Genomic DNA, 18,703 nt, shown 5'->3' with positions numbered 1-18,703 from the left:
GATGGATATATTTGTACCGATAAAAGAAACTGGGCATGTACATCATGTCATATGAGTAACTGGGGTATGACCAATTGAGTGTCACATGGAACTAAAAGTGCTCTGTTTTGTAGAATTCCAAATAAATCATCATCATGTTTTTATATAACCAACATGTCTGTTTCAATATAGTCTATATCCATTTAATAATTCACCACTTTATAGGGAGGAGGTTGGTGTTTGATACGAAAAGGTTGGTCTCTGATACGAAAAGGTTGGTCTCCGATACGAAAAGAATGCTTAGTTAAGAGATTTAACGATGCAGTTTTTTTTGTAGGAAAAGGAGAAATGTCAAAGGGTTCCACCAATCAGTTTACATTTTGATACCACATCTGAAACATCTCATAGAGACTACATGTATAAAACCAATTCAATAAAAAAAATAAATATTTGAAATTCAAGCTTCTACAGGCTAAGGGCTTTCCATGCAAAACCATTTTTTTCTACTATATTAATTGAAATAACAAACATAGCTCTGTTTCATATCAGACCAATTCTTCATTAGAAATGGAACAAATTAAAAATTTTGATGACATAAAAAGATATATTACAATAATAATTACTAGATTTAATTTCTCTTTTAATTAAGCTGTCTCTTGTCAAATATACATTTAAGACATTAAAAATATATTTGTGAGTGTTTCTGAAGCTGTTACTGAACCATTCTGTTGTCGCTATTGAAATTTTAATCACCTGAGTTACCAAAAAAAGAAAAAGAAAAGAGTTACATTTGGGATTTTAATTAAAAAAAGGTGTTTCATTTCTACACGTTACCTATCATCATTAATCTTGCATTTTCCAATAGCATGTGGAAAAACGAAGTAAAAACCTCTTCTTTGATATAGAACCCTGTTTGATGCAGATGTTTTTTATTGAGAGATACTCGCAACACCAAGACAATGGTTTTAATTATCCGTAAAGCCCCTCGGAGGCCTGCAAACTTTTCTCTGCAAATTTAATGTTGACAGCAAGTCTTTAAATCCAACACAATGCACCACAAATCTAAGATGGTTACGTAGGAAAAATCGGTTAAGTTTAAATCTCTGTCATTCTTTCTCCCTTAAAAAAAATTGTAGGTTACACATTGAAGATCAATAATGATGTTTGTTGTAAAGGGATAATTGTGTTTACTGTCTTCCAAGAAAACGTATTAATTATCTCCACATTTAACAGTGTTTTCAATCAAAATATAATACTGCATTGTAACTTAAAGTTACACGTTTTTCAAACATACTGTCCATTAAGGGTGTATGGTATGTTTTAAATCAAATCTCAAGTATTTTCTGAATATTTAATTAATTTGGAATTTGTTTAAGCTTTAATTTTGAAATATATATTTTCAGCATTTTTCTTACCTTAAAAACTGAATATTTTGATGCATATAAACAGTTAATTGATTTCTGAACTGAAAAAAATTCTAAATATGTTAGCAAGACCTGATTAGACAAGTACATTTGGTATAGCCTATATGATTACAAATGTACCTTGAGTCAGAAAGCAAATAACTGTGCTTCATTTCTGCTGCTAAATTTATGCCCATTACATATTTTTTTATTCTTGTCATGACACACCACACTTGGCACCAGTAATATTTTTCTAATATTCTTACTTTAAATCCTTTTAAAAATTGCTACTTGGTTTAAGCTTTTATATTTATTTGAAAATAAAAAAATAGTTTTCCATTGATCAACAAAATTAAAAATGAAACATGAAAGCTATAGACATGTATATGAAAAATGTATGTAAATGTTCATTGCCATGGTGCTGTTATGGTTTCTTATCTTAAGAGAAACATAGTTTGCAAATTGGAGGTATTTTTTTCATTTTAAAAGGTTTTATTCAGATAATGAAATTACTTCAAGAAAACATGAATTTCAATTCAGGTAAACATAGCATTATCTGTTATGACTCTTTCAAGAAAATGTTTTCATCAAAATGATCAGGGTCAAGCATCTTACTAAGGACACAACCACGTCAGCACAGGAAACACATTTAAACATCAGTGGGTAAGGTTTGAACCACATACCTCCGATCTCTACCTCCATGGTCAAGATGCTTCTGCAGCCCCTTAACATCATTTTAATGATTTTTATATCTTAGCAGTCACAGAGACAATAATGTATTCAATGAATCCACTTTTAACATTTATCTGAACCCACTTGACAAAAGGTCTTAAATCTGACTATAAAAAGTGGAACAATATGATCTGCTGCATTCAAGATGATGCTGTACCCGAAGTAGCCTGCATGAAGGTAAAACCTGCAGGTAAACACAGGTAATTTAATTAACTGTATGCATGAATGACTGCACCAAACTACAGCACATACCCAGCAGCCTAGTTGTCAATAGTACCTAGCCACAGAATAAGTCTCTACAACAAAAGCTGTACTGTAGGACTAATAAGTAGTCTCTTTATACAGGTGGTCTGCTTATACTGGTTTACAATAAAACTTGTTTTGTAGGACAGACAAGTGGTCTCTAAACACAGGTTGTCTGTTTGTAACAGACTGATAAGTGGTCTCTTAACACTGCTTATACTGGTTTACAATAAAACTTGTTTTCTAGGACAGACAAGTGGTCTCTAAACACAGGTTGTCTGTTTGTAACGGACTGATAAGTGGTCTCTTAACACTGCTTATACTGGTTTACAATAAAACTTGTTTTGTAGGACAGACAAGTGGTCTCTAAACACAGGTTGTCTGTTTGTAACGGACTGATAAGTGGTCTCTTAACACTGCTTATACGGGTTTACAATAAAACCATTATCATAGCAGATAAGGGTGGATTTTTAAAAGAAGAGGTTAAAGCTTGAAACACTGTCTCAGGTGACCTAAAACAAACATATTTATAGCAATCAGTGTGATGCTCATCGAAAATGTATTCTAGAATGGATTTGTAGCAGTGATGAAAGAAATCTCTTAAATAGAGTGGTATGGTGTTTGGAAACATAAGTAGTTTCTCTCATGCGTTGTATATCTGTAAAGATATGCCTGTTACCTTGGTCTCAAAACTCCCAAATAAAATGAAGTTGAATCAAAGCCCATGAAGAAACATAGTAGGTATACAAATTATAGTTGAGTACACAAGAAATGTCTGCTGAAGATCTTTTTAAAGATTTTATATGGAGGGAATCTGACAGCACACAAATCAGGTAAAACTTACCTATGGGTTAACAAAGGGGAGATAATCAATCACCATTTTTATTTAGATGTCACTAACCAAATGTCTCATGCACACATCACAGACATCTAACAACAAAATTCAAGTGTGTTAAGGATCTAAAAGAAATCTTTAAAAAAAAGATGAATTCAAAAAAACATTCCTTACATATGACATGGTTCAATAATAAAGAAGCATACAAGGACATATACAATGATATGTAATATTTTTTCTTTAATATTACAGATACATTCAAATTATTCATACGGTATATCTCTCAGGTAAATGTGAAAGTCTTAATCAAAATAATCAGCAGAGAGCCTCAAGTCTATCTTGACTTTTTGAAGAAATCGTTATTTCCCACAGAATCGATATTAATCCTTGCTCATAACACTCTAGATTAACTTGAGTTCAAACTGTCGTGGGAATAGGACAGATATTAAATGACCAGTGAAATGGTAAATAAGTAAATGACAAAATGCATGAAAAAATTTTAATTTTTCTAACAGAACAAAAAACTGGCAACTTTATATTCTGGCTTAAGAATAGACATTATGTTTCATGGGTCGTCAATCATAGAGCAACATGAAGAAAGAGTTGTAATGGGTGTTCCTCCAACAACTTGGAAAGAAATCAAAATGCATTGTGTATTGATATTGGTCTGATAGCCTCATTATTGCCTTAAGTTTTGCACTCCTCTTCATCATAACAATCTACAGGCCATAACATAAAAGTTTACTCTACCCATGTAGTGCCTATATTACTAAATTATCCCTCCAGAGGAACCACGATTCATTACATCAGCATGAGTTTATCTTAGCACTGATCTCTACCAATCAATTCATGGAGTCCTATAGAGTTTGAAAAGTGTAAGGAATATGAAGGAATAACTGAAGCGGTATCTTTATTTATTATGAAGTAATACATTAATGTCTTTTCTTATAAGGGCGTATATTTTAGGTTATTATAAAGTATTACATTAATGTCTTTCCTTATATGGGTGGATATCTTGAGTTATTATGAAGTATTACATTAATGTCTTTCCTTATAAGGGTGGCTATTTTAGGTTATTATGAAGTAATACATTAATGTCTTTCCTTATAAGGGCGTATATTTTAGGTTAATATAAAGTAATATATTAATGTCTTTCCTTATATGGGTGGATATTTCGAGTTATTATGAAGTATTACATTAATGTCTTTCCTTATAAGGGTGGCTATTTTGGGTTATTATAAAGTAATACATTAATGTCTTTCCTTATATGGGTGGATATTTTAGGTTATTATAAAGTAATACATTAATGTCTTTCCTTATAAGGGTGGCTATTTTGGGTTATCATAAAGTAATACATTAATGTCTTTCCTTATAAGGGTGGATATTTTAGGTTATTATAAAGTAATACATTAATGTGTTTCCTTATGTGTTTCATTAATGTCTTTCCTTATATGGGTGGATATTTTAGGTTATTATAAAGTAATACAATAATGTCTTTCCTTATAAGGGTGGCTATTTTGGGTTATCATAAAGTAATACATTAATGTCTTTCCTTATAAGGGTGGATATTTTAGGTTATTATAAAGTAATACATTAATGTGTTTCCTTATAAGGGTGGATGTTTTGGGTTATTATAAAGTAATACATTAATGTCTTTCCTTATAAGGGTGGATGTTTTGGGTTATTATAAAGTAATACATTAATGTCTTTCCTTATAAGGGTGCATAATTTGGGTTATTATAAAGTAATACATTAATGTCTTTTCTTATAATAGTGGATATTATGAAGTAAAACATAATTGTTTTTTCCTTATAAAGCAGATATTATAGATTATCATGAAGTAAAACATATCTGAATGTAATACTGAAGGAGTGATGAATCTGTGTACTCGCTGATTAATCTTACATATTAACCAATATAAACATATTTCATACTACGTTAATTTTTACCTAAAATGAAACTTAACAAGGAGTGCCATATTCCTTTATATGGGGTGATTTGATATAAAGTACTCACTATGTACAAAGTACAGTAGGCTAGCTTTCTTTTGATATCAGTAAACTATGATTATTCTATCTTATTTTTTTTTCCATTTCATTAAAAAAATAAAGATAAAGATAAATGTGACACTTTTAAGAATGTGCATCAAACAGATATTTCATTCCATATGTTGAATGCACATATAACAAAGATCCAACAGAGATCTTGGCTCCCATCTGTGTACGAGTTTTGTTAATTAGATCGTTTCCCTTCTCTTCTTTCAAATTGATCCCAATATCAAAAATACACAACCAGAGAACAAGGCAGACCATGGTACTTATTAAATTTGATACCTTTTGGTGCTGTTGAACAAACCCATTCTTCTCTATTCTGATCAAGACTAAAATAGGCAATGCACATCTAGGCATCATGAATGTCTTAATTAAATATAATACAGTCATACAAAAATTTAAAAGAAATGGCAATAACAAACTCTACATCTGTCAAAATCCAAGATGGCGTTCTGGTGGCCACTATGCTGTTCCTATCTGTCCCAAAATTAAACACAACTACAGACCACAGGGAATCTACATCAACATTATATTACATATTTGAAGGATCCATCAAATAGTTCTGAAGAAATAGAGATAACAAGCTTAAAAGTTCAAGACAGCTGCCTCAGGTAGCCATTTTAGGTTTCAGATCAGTCCCAAAATTAAATTGTACAATTGAGGACCAGAGGGAATCTACATATGAAATTTGGAAAGATCCATCTAGTATTTCTCGAGAAATAGCACTAAAAAAATTCAATTTTCATAATACAAGATGGCCACATGTCTGCCATTTTGTTTTTTCTGATCAGTCCCAAAACTGATCAATCACTAGTAAGTACCATGGGAAACCTACACATGAAATTTCAATTCAATTGTTGATAGGATGTACAGACAGGTGGATGGACTAACAATTCCAAATAGATTTTGAAAAAGCATGTCAATTTTTCTGCAATACCGTCTGTACAAAAGACATATACCACTCACATTTATTTGTTTCTTTAGATTTCTGAACTATACAAGACTGTAAAACATATTTGATAACTAGACACCATAATAACCATGATAAACTCAGAACAAATTATTCTAATTTTTTACTAAAAAAACATAAACTAGAAAATGTTCAAGACATTAACACAGAGATTCAGATTTAAACCAGAATCTGATCACCATAAAGTATTAAAGGCATAAAAAGGAAGTTTTATAGCTAGATATCACACTTAAATACTAGAATATATCAGGCTAAAAACTGGTGATTGAATGTAAATAAGGAATGATGATAGTCCTGACATCAGGTAATGATCCCACAACGACAAATTTGTGATGATAATTCCCCCTACATTTGTTTGCTTTATATAGTGAACTCTACCCAAAGATGCTCTCAACTACCTCATTTACATAGCGGAGCCTGGGGCGACATTTGTGTCAGAATATTTAAATCATAGTATCAATTCTACCATCAACAGTAACAGTTATAAAATTCAATTAATGTCACATTTTTAAGAACTTGTCTCCGTTTGCTCTGTAAAAGTAATGGTTAAGATGATGCTATCTTCTTTGTGACAAGCAATTGAAATGTCTTTATGTGATGGAAAGTACAGAGTGTAAATTTTTACCTGTAGTACAGAAACTACCCAAAGTATAGTAACAGTATCAACCTACCTATCTACCTGTGGTACAGAACCTACCTGTTGTGCAATAGCTATCATTAGTACATCTATTGGCTATGTAGTACAGCAGGTATCTGTAGTACAATATTTACCTTTAATACAGTAAGTACCTGTATTGTTTTACACATTGTACCTGTAGTATAGTATCAATATCTACCTGCAGTACAGTTTGTACACTGTCATTACTATCTTTAGTACAATATTTACCTGTAATATAGTAGAGTAAATACCTGTAGTGTATTACAGTATCTACCTGTACTAAAGATATTATAAATATCCATTTGTACATTATCAGTAAAGTTTAGAGTAAGGAGTCGGGTATTCAGATTTTGTATAAAGGTCAAAATTACTGATACAGATAAAAAATCAATCTCTGTTGTGCCATATATTTCAAATTAAAATTCTACCAATCATTATTGGAAATTTTTTAAGTGCCTGGAACTCTTTTAGATCAAATTCTCAGTTCATGGTTAGGTAATATACTGCCATAAATGGATTTGTTACTGAACAAAAAAAAAAAAAAAAACCACTTGAGAAAACTAAATGTTAGCACAATTGTACTTGAGAAGGGAGATAATTTGCCTCAGTCCGGTAACACATAATGGTTTCAGTATAATATCATCATTCACTTTAAACTGGAAGGAAATTATTGAATGTTATCTTGAAGCAATTATTTAAATATTTTCAACATAATTATATCACTAAAGGAATAATCTATTTCAGGAAGGTTACCTCCCTTTGGTATACAGTTGCTGCCAATTGATTTCTAATTAACGGTAATTAACTTTGATTGTTGATTTAAAAAAAGAAAAACGTAATATAATACCAGATCATCAAACAGACAATACCTCTGCTATACAAGTGTTTGATATCTAATTAAATTATCAGCATCAAAATTATTATGTCAAAAAACCAAAGTACACCTTTGACCCATAATCATATTGACAGAAGAACCAGGATGTTACTGTCATTTCATAATAAATATTGTCAACTTTAACAATGGAAACATATTTTGGTGTTTCAACCAATTTAATATCTCACTGATCTGAATCAAATGATTGATAATTTGTGACAAAATCAAGCTATCTCTGACACCAGTGTCACATGAAATAGAACCTGTCTGTGACTACTTCAGCATTATGTAACAACATTGCCTGTCAAAGTCACCAAATTGCCTCCTCCTCTTTTTCTTTTTTTTAAACTTTTAACTTTTAAAACATTAACAAATCTTTTTGAGACAAAGGCAGATGTGTGCATCCCCATCCGTTTAAATGCCCTTTTATTTCAAATGCAATGATGCACCCTGCAGCACTGTCAATATACATGGCGATTAGCTGTCAGCAATATGCAAAAGGGGTGTGACCAGACAGCTTGAATGACAGACCTATGTATTACTCTTTGATTTGTCTGTGCTCCATCTCCTCATAAGCCATACAATCTCTGTCATAATAATGATCAGTAATTCCTCAAAATATTACAAAATGTAAAATGTCACTTTCTGCATAGTGCATTTTGCATTTTAATCTGTCGCGGAAGTCACAAGAGAATGGAATTTAAGCCATATTTGAAAAGAAGACAGACAAATGAGTCTGAAACACAGAGGATATTTTTTTCTTCAACAGAAATGCATCATTCACCAAATTTTCAAAAATTTTGAATTTAAATGAATTCTTTTCAATATTAACTAGACCTCACGCCTTCAGATTTTATTCACAAACTTTTCTTTACTGCATGTTGTTTATAAGGTCATATATGGTCCAATATATTATTTATCAAAATTGTCATTTGACATCAATTTTATAACAATACATACTGTCTGACCTACATAAAATGACTCAGATATATAATGGAGATCTGTTTTGTATTAACGCATACACAACCCTTGCCCAGATTCCCATGTAATCTACGTATTTATTTCTTGCATATAATGAATCAGCATTGACAAAATCCTGTATTTTACGACGCATTTTTCTGTTCCTGTAGTTTATTTGTCGACTAATTTTACGCAGTTATTATGTAAACACTTGCATGAATGACTGATTCAAGTATGTGTACATAATAAATAGCCTACAGGTGAGCTTTGAATGTGTGAAAATATGTCATAACAAACCATTATTTGTCATATGTTCGATGTCACTGAAAACTATTGAGTCCATCAGTGTCTCAGACGAAACATTTGACAAATATTACAAGTGTGACCCACTGAAATCTATGCATCAGGAGATTAGTGCCATTGAGGTAATACAGCCAAAACCCCATGACACTAAAGCTAGGCTGTCAAGAACAGGTCAGAAAAACTTACATCCCTGTCGCTATTGAAAAATTCAACAGACCAAGATGTTTTAAAAATGTCAACAGCTTGCCCATCATGTACTACATGAATAAATGGGCTTAGATGACTAGCAAATAGTTTGCATGTCGGACAGTGAATTCGCATGACAAAAGCGAAACATTCTTTTGTCAAAAATTGTGTAGCTAAACCATGTATCAATGGTTTGAAATCAGTCAAACTTGTTATCTATCTGCTTAACTCTATGTCCATATTACAACCAAGCTGTCACATGCATTGTCAAAATTGACCAAAGAAAATATTTAGCTGAAGAAAAAGTTGATAACTTGACTGCTCATCAAACTTCAGTGTAAACTTGAGGATGATGATTAATTGGCTTCACAAAGCATGGTACAATATGGCCTATTAGTGATTGTGGTGAAGGTGGACCCTGATTATGGTGTTACATCAGCTGGACTGGTGAAGGTGGACCCTGATTATGGTGTTACATCAGCTGGACTGGTGAAGGTGGACCCTGATTATGGTGTTACATCAGCTGGACTGGTGAAGGTGGACCCTGATTATGGTGTTACATCAGCTGGACTGGTGAAGGTGGACCCTGATTATGGTGTTACATCAGCTGGACTGGTGAAGGTGGACCCTGATTATGGTGTTACATCAGCTGGACTGGTGAAGGTGGACCCTGATTATGGTGTTACATCAGCTGGACTGGTGAAGGTGGACCCTGATTATGGTGTTACATCAGCTGGACTGGTGAAGGTGGACCCTGATTATGGTGTTACATCAGCTGGACTGGTGAAGGTGGACCCTGATTATGGTGTTACATCAGCTGGACTGGTGAAGGTGGACCCTGATTATGGTGTTACATCAGCTGAACTGGTGAAGGTGGACCCTGATTATGGTGTTACATCAGCTGGACTGGTGAAGGTGGACCCTGATTATGGTGTTACATTAGCTGGACTGGTGAAGGTGGACCCTGATTATGGTGTTACATTAGCTGGAATAAATGGAATTTGGACTTGTGGAAGCACTGACATAATGATGACGTAAAGATTCAGGAAAATGTAGACCTAGATAACAATGTCACGACAAGTACAGTTTTATTGGCAGACCATCTTGTAGCATCCACTATACGTGTCATCGATGGTGACAAAGAGGACAATGATGATGCAGAGGCATGTGATATTTCCAAATGTCCGACCAAGATAAAAAAATTGCTTTGAAAACAAAAAAATAATCTCTTAACAATGATTTATTTCAGAAGTGACTTTTGTGTTACACAATTTTCATCCCTAATACACTTATGGTGTTTTTGTGATGTATGCTAATATTAACGTGGAGACAAGAAATACACATAAAAGAAATGAAATGAATTTAATTAATTAGTTTGTCTCGGCATACATGGCAAATAAAAAGTTCAATAAACCTAGTTTTAATGAAACTGTTTCTTATGAACAAATATTAAAGGTCCCCTGGATTTCATATGTGAATAAGACTGTAATTATTAAATACATTTATCAAGGGCGAATCCCATATCTGGCTATGTCAGCCCCCTATATTTACTGGAGTTTCAGTAGAATTACAAACACATACCACTTAATTGTTTTGTAGTAAGCCTACTACAATTGTTGTGGTCACTTGGATTGGACTTATTACAGGCAACTTGTATCATCCCATTTTAGAGAAAATCTTATGTACATAAATCACATAATAAAAAGAAAGACCATATTGTACATACTAAGGGGGCCTCAAACCAATTTTACAATGTGACACTTCACCATCCCTACAGATACAAAATACATTTGTTGGCAAGACTGACCAGCAAAAATAAAAATAAAATCCCTTCCAGAAGTGCAGGTAGGGTTTCTCCCTACCATAGTACAGGTAGAACTACCTAGAGTTCCCTACAGTAGTACCAGTAGGGCTACCTATAGTTTCCTTCAGTAGTATTAGCAGGGCTACCTATAGTTCCCTACAGAAGTACCATTGGGGCTAACTATAGTTTCCTTCAGTAGTATTAGCAGGGCTACCTATAGTTCCCTACAGTAGCACCAGTAGGGCTACCTATAGTTCCCTACAGAAGTACCTATAGTTCCCTACAGTAGTACCAGTTGGGCTACCTATAGTTCCCTACAGTAGTACCAGTAGGGCTACTTATAGTTCCCTCCATTAGTACCAGTAGGGCTACCTATAGTTCCCTACATTAGTACCAGTTGGGCTACCTATAGTTCCCCACAGTAGTACCAGTAGGGCTACCTATATTTCCCTACAGTAGTACCGGTAAGGCTACCTATAGTTCCCCACAGTAGTACCAGTAAGGCTACCTACAGTTCCCTACAGTAGTACCATTTGGGCTACCTATAGTTCCCTACAGTAGTACCAGTAGGGCTACGTATAGTTCCCCACAGTAGTACCAGTAGGGCTACCTATATTTCCCTACAGTAGTACCAGTAGGGCTACCTATAGTTCCCTACAGTAGTACCGGTAAGGCTACCTATAGTTCCCTACAGTAGTACCAGTAGGGCTACCTATATTTCCCTACAGTAGCACCTTAAGGGCTACCTATAGTTCCCTACAGAAGTACCAGTAGGGCTACCTATAGTTCCCTACAGTAGCACCTTTAGGGCTACCTATAGTTCCCTACAGTAGTACCAGCAGGACTACCTATAGTTCCATACAGTAGTACCAGTAGGGCTACCTATAGTTCCCCACAGTAGTACCAGTAGGGCTACGTATAATTCCCCACAGTAGTACCAGTAGGGCTACCTATAGTTCTCTACAGTAGTACCAGTAATGCTACCTATAGTTCCCCACAGTAGTACCAGTAGGGCTACCTATATTTCCCTACAGTAGTACCAGTAGGGCTACCTATAGTTCCCTACAGTAGTACCGGTAAGGCTACCTATAGTTCCCCACAGTAGCACCAGTAGGGCTACCTATATTTCCCTACAGTAGTACCGGTAAGGCTACCTATAGTTCCCCACAGTAGTACCAGTAAGGCTACCTACAGTTCCCTACAGTAGTACCAGTAGGGCTACCTATAGTTCCCTACAGTAGTACCATTTGGGCTACCTATAGTTCCCTACAGTAGTACCAGTAGGGTTACCTATAGTTCTCTACAGTAGTACCAGTAGGGCTACATATAGTTCCCTTCAGTAGTACCAGTAGGGCTACCTATAGCTCTCTACAGTAGTACCACAAGGGCTACCTATAGCTCCCTACAGTAGTACCAGTAGGGCTACCTATAGTTCTCTACAGTAGTACCAGTAGGGCTACCTATAGTTCCCTACAGTAGTACCAGTAGGGCTACCTATAGTTCTCTACAGTAGTACCAATAGGGCTACATATAGTTCTCTACAGTAGTACCAATAGGGCTACATATAGTTCCCTACAGTAGTACAGGTAAAGCTACCTATAGTTCCCTACAGTATCTCAGGTGGGGCAACATACTAAAAAAGGACTACATGTAATGCACTACAGAGGTATTAATGTTCCTTTCAATGGTACATGTTGGGCAATAATTATGACAGTATCTACCAGCTGATATTTATTTCAGGCAATAAAAAAGATCATTTTTGCATGGTCAAAACAGCCTAGTCTCAGTTGAGTAAACAACTAACAACATCAGACCAGGAATGACGCATTTTAAACTTATCAATCAACTAATTGCAATCATGAAAATGTGAAAATGAAGGATAAGTCACAGACGAATACCAGAGCAGATATAACTCAGCTTTAAATTTACTAAGAATACAACAGCTTTGAGTAAATTAACTAAAAAAATAATGGCTCTGAGCATATTAACTCAGAAAATGATGGCTCGGAGACTTATTTTCACTTCTGTTATTACACCTTTCCCTTCAGTTACAATATTTTAAACCATTTATGTCAGTTCCACAAAATTCATATCCTTTATTAACATGAAAATTGAATACCTTTTTTTTGGGGAAGATCTATAACAAATTTAGTTAAAATCCCTTCACATACATATATACATAGTAAAAATATTGATTCATAGAACTCTTTAGATGGTACAAGCTAAATCAGATTAAAATCACTTCATCAGTACTGATGTACTAATATGAATACTTGTTTGTTTTTTGTTGTCCATTTTCTTCAATCAGTGTTTGTGTTTGATAGGAAAGCCATCAAGTCATTTCAATATCAAACATATTTTTCTTTGTGATCCGAACATAGTGAAAATATTGGGCATCTATCTTCAGAATTAGATTACAAATTTGAAAGTGGCATTTGGACATAAATCACAGTAAATAAATATTTAGTAGTTGATATTGATCTGTCTGTATGAAATGTCTTACTTATGAACACCTATCAAACAATATAACATACAACATTCCTAACTTTTTTTATCAGCATTCTACTGGGAAATAACATTTCCATAATTTCATAAACATTTTATTTGTAATTTGTCCTCTTGGGCCTAGGCTGTTGAATTCCAGCAGTTTTATGTTTAATTTTCATGAAATAATGGGACTAATATGGAGCCAATGGGAATACCCATAATCTAAACAAATATGCTAAGGAAAGATAAATTCTACTCTGTGAAATTGACTACATAAACCATCTAGGTCTTAATATAATACAAACAGTGGCAGGTACTTAAAATCTTCAAAGTAAACTATTATTACTTGTTAACGAGAACAAATCCTTACTACCTTTTATGTGGACAAAATCATACTTTATTTCCCTTTTTTTTTAAAAGCAGAAATTCATACCAATTTGTTTGTTTTGTTTTTCATTTTGTGTTTTTGTTTTCTTTTTGTTTTGTTTTATTACTTTTTTTAATAGATAGTTTTTATCCAACCGAACTTTGTACTTTAACTTCTTTTAAATACCGAAAATTTTCACAATCAATTTGAAAATGATTTTTAAAAGCTTGAAAAGTTTCATAGAAATGGGCAAATCATTCAGCATTTAGTACCAAACTGCAATTTGATAAGTGCAGCCAATTTGGTGATGTACCATCCCTGTTTCTATGCCAACAGTAATGACATTTTAATGGTCATACATTGGACAATCAAAAATTAAATTGCCCTTTTTTGGGGTTAGAGTATTAAGTGCCATTGTGGTATAAATGTAAAGTTATAATATAGTATATAAAAGAACTTTTCATTTTAAATATCTTTTGTCCCGAAGTAATTGTTATTTTCAAGAAATCAGGGTCTTTACCTATTCATGATTAATTATGTTATATACTTGTCTAATAGGTTTCATCTTCATTTTATGTTGGTGTTTTAACCATATTTTATATTGGTAAATATCACCTCGCACCACAAACGAACGATATATTTTAACCTCTTTGAGATTTTAAAGTTGTTAGTGCTAAAACAGTTATGGACTAGATGAAAACATCTATGTAGTGATTCTAATCGTTTTCTACATCCAAAAATCTGTGAACAAAATCTATACTTATGTATAACTGTTAAATAACAAAGTCTGCTGTAGTATTTTTACGACTACGATTTTTGTGAACAAACAACCTCTTTTTCTGGAAACATTAAACTGTTTCCTACCCAAAATTTTCATTTTAATTGATGTAGTCTGACATTTTACTGGAAATCATTGGCAACATTTAAGACAAGTCAACACGAAGGGCCACACATGTACCTTAACTAAGACTTAAATAATTTGGTGTAAGACAATATCATACAAAAGAGCATCATTTTATTGCAGATGGTAGCTTGGTAAGTACCGCATCAGTGATAAATGTTTTTATACCTGTACAGTAATGTATGTTTTGCAGAATTCACACATGTGTCATAGCAAATGGTGATAAATAAGCAGAATAAAGAGAATAGAAACAACCTTGACATGAACATAATGTATGAATATTACGTAACTGAATAAATCAACTAAGTTGGAAAAACAGAAATTTTGTGATTTTTTAAAACAGATTTTTCAGATATATTCCCGCCCCATTTTGCCATTTTTCTGCCTTCGCGAGGTTAAAAGTTGACATTTTCACTTAAAGATATCTAAAGTCTGACTTTCAACATAAAGATAAATAACTTACAAAAATTATTTCTAAATAATTACAAAGAATGATTTCTATTTTTTAGTGAAGATCACCAGTATAGTATTTTGATTACGGTGATATATAAAATATCACTGTCGACTAATTATGTCGATTCTAAAAATAGTTGATTAAACATACAATAGAAATTATTATCGAGCAAATTTGTTTTTAACACAAATAATAACTGAATCGTTCAATGTTTTATATTTCCCTTACCGGAATATTTTTTCCAAGTTTTATTATATGTAATCCTAGCAATTTTTTCGAATCAATTCGTTTAAGAAAAAAAAAGAAATCAAATTCTATGTGTTATAAAGAGAATATATGTGTTATGAAAAATCAAGTAAGTGTTGAAATATATAACAAAGAATCAATCATTAGTTTGTATCAAAACAGCGTATTTCCTTCAGGTACGCGACAGTGCTTCGACAACGATGAGACTGTAGCGTAATAAGTCATGTGACCACAGCTACCTACAATGCATATGGTTGGTGCATGTCTGAGCCAACATACTTCCAGGTTGATAGAAAAAAATGGCAGAAAGTGCCAGTAATATGTTGAGGTGAACTGACATTTCAAACTTGGCATTTCAAGGAGAAAATGAAATATAAAAGGCATACACTAAAGCGAAAAACTTCAATATTTGCCTTTCAAGAAAAATGAGAAAACAGCTAGTAAACAAAAACTAAAACCGAAGGGGAAAATGATTTCGAGAAAGTTCCTTATTTTTTAACGCGATAGAAAAATCACCTGTGAAACATTCGAGACAAGCCATAGGTGTAGAAAGTATAAAAAGGACTTGTATTTGAGAAAATAAGTAAGACAAATGTTGGTTACTTTTAGCTGGTTATTTTCACAAACAAAACACCAACATGAACATTTGGTTAAATTTTGAAATGCGAAACGAAAGAATGATCAAGAATTCTATGTGGCGGGCGCTATGTAAAATAGAAGACCTTACCTTTGAAATAAGTGTGAAGAAATCTGGAGGCCGCCCCGCGGTAACATAACCATGGAGCCTGGTGCATGGTGCTTGGAGCTACCCCCGGATCAGAATAAACCAGATTTTGTTCAAGCATTCAAAATGCAGTATGACGTCTTATCGTCAAAATTCATCTCTTAATACAACATAATTCCAAGGTTTCGCGCAAATTTAGTATACCGCAACGTCAACAAGCTACGTACACTGCAAGTTCTAATTGTGTAAAGGCTCTGAAGAAGTTAGGAGGTATATGAGTAGCATTCCCCTGCATTCATTGGCTCCTATAAAACATGACCGGTACCGGTAGCCATAGTTGATAAGCACGGGTATGTCGAAACATATAACTCCTGTAAATATCGAGCAGAAAAGACAAATAGAGTCGATCGATACAATATACAAAATGGCAGTCACCGTAGTTGGGGGTTATTTTCATATATACATTTCATCATCACTTCCTAAATTTGGATGGACAAAAATGTTAAAGCGTGGCAATGCGAGACATAAAAAATTGTCCCTGAGAAACTTGACAAGCTCGCGCCCACTCTTGTCCCCTTCCATTTACCTTTCCAAATATAAAGACATTTTCTCTCTTAAGTTATTCTAGACCAAATTTTCACGGTGATTTCACCAACAAATATATTACATAGCAACAAAGTTGCCATCCCTAGAAGTTGCCCGACTTCTGGCTTCGTGAAAATATTAGTCGGCAAGAAAACAATAGAGCTGAAATGTCTAGTATATGTAGACCACCATTAACTACGATACAAACTGTATCGAGGTGCACTCAAAAATCGAACGAGGGTCTCACTGACCGATTTCCCGCCCAGAATCAGGCCCTGAAATGCCAGACAAATGTCTTACCTTGCAGATACAGCAACAAAGACGATACATTGGATGAGTTTTTTAACCATTCGTTGTGTAGCATTCTTATCTTGACCTCAAACCCACCATGCACAAAATGTATTCATACGAAGAAGTTGCACATGCGCAGTTGCAAATACATACAAAAAAAAATTGTGTTCTGTACTTAGATCCACTACGTCTGCATGTTAGATAATATAGTACTGTCGCTACGAGTAATGGCATATATATCACATTCTGCATGGTGCTGCGCTCTCTGCACAACTCCATACAACGGACAGGAATGGCGACACACCGTCAATGGGCCGTCTCACAAATGCTGCCTTTGAACAGGTAGTGCACATTTTCTCAACTGTGAATAACACCGCGTCAAATGTTCCTGGTGCATTTTAATATGCACCGAACATCAAAGAAATCCAAGTCCGCATGTAGCAATTATGGTGTCCATTCGCAGGTAAAGAAGAGCTACCTACCGTGAAATCACAAATCATGGAGAAAAAAAACCTTAAGATATTCATATGGCCTCCACCATTGCTGACCCCATTTGCCTTTACATGAACCGAATTCTACAACATGGAAGTTGCAGTACATGCATTTGGCTTATACACGCTAATACATTACAGGACTAGTATCACGGGGCGATGTCTGTCTGGATTATTTACCGCGCCACCAACAGTCAGTACCACAAAATCCCTCTGTCCACCAAAATCCACTTTAGCATAATGAAGACGATCAAAATTGTTAAACTGATGAGAAAAGTAGAAATATATACCAAGATTTGATAAGAATCCTGTATTTCTCTAACCAAGTACACAGACTGAACATGTGAACAAGTAGACATAATAAGACATTACATTTTCTCCATGTTGGATCCAATCACATGTCTTACATGTTTATACCCTAAGGGCTGAAAGAACTGCATAAAAAATCTTGCATGCTATTTGGTGTGTGTAGACATGTATCAACTAATGTGCCAGCAGGTGCTGAACTGTTCACACTTGACTTACCTGTCGTACTGCGCCTCCCCCCTGCAACATGTAAATAAGGCAATGGTGGTTGTCTTTCCTGCCAGCCCCTATTACATAATACCCCCCATCCCTTGCCCACAATCAATTGTGTACCTTACCTTGCTTCTCTGTATTATATACCTTATCGAGGACGAAGCAATATCTATATTTTTTTAAGCCATGTGGGACCGTACCTATATTATGTGTTCCCATAACACCGCAAGTAGACTGATTTCATTCACATTTGACAGTCATGCGCAATTGCACAATGTAAAAACAGGAGGGTGCATCAAAAAACCAGTCAAGCGTAAAACCTTGTGCATACAAAACACACATACTTGTTTGTCGTGTCCAGCCATGCGTATCGACACTGCACACAACTGCACTGTAGACAGGACTATCGCAAGGTACACACACTCCGTCAACAGAAGCTGCAGGTCAAATTCCTATTATGCTAGACATTTAAGATGCACAGTTGCACATAAAAAATGAGCCTCTCGCTCACCGATCTGCTTAGAATGCAACCATTGACTCCGCCCTGCTGCATTTTACATGTATGCACATAGCACAGAGGTCACATGTTTTTAACAAGAGCTTATCTATAAATACTTAAGATACATTATTTTAACTGTTT

General features: G+C 34.3%; 1 protein-coding gene across 1 annotated transcript in view; it reads right to left on the bottom strand.

Moving 5' to 3' along the window:
• The window catches only part of LOC132547073 (zinc finger protein 77-like), a 239,315-nt gene that overhangs the window by 31,691 nt on the left and 188,921 nt on the right, over nucleotides 1–18,703 (bottom strand). The gene's annotated exons all lie outside the window — the stretch shown is intronic.

The sequence above is a fragment of the Ylistrum balloti genome, unplaced genomic scaffold (genome assembly GCF_031769215.1).
Source record: "Ylistrum balloti isolate Yb309-2 unplaced genomic scaffold, AGI_CSIRO_Ybal_v1 Utg369932, whole genome shotgun sequence".
In the NCBI taxonomy this organism is placed as follows: domain Eukaryota; kingdom Metazoa; phylum Mollusca; class Bivalvia; order Pectinida; family Pectinidae; genus Ylistrum; species Ylistrum balloti.
This window is presented reverse-complemented; position numbering and strand designations above follow the sequence as displayed.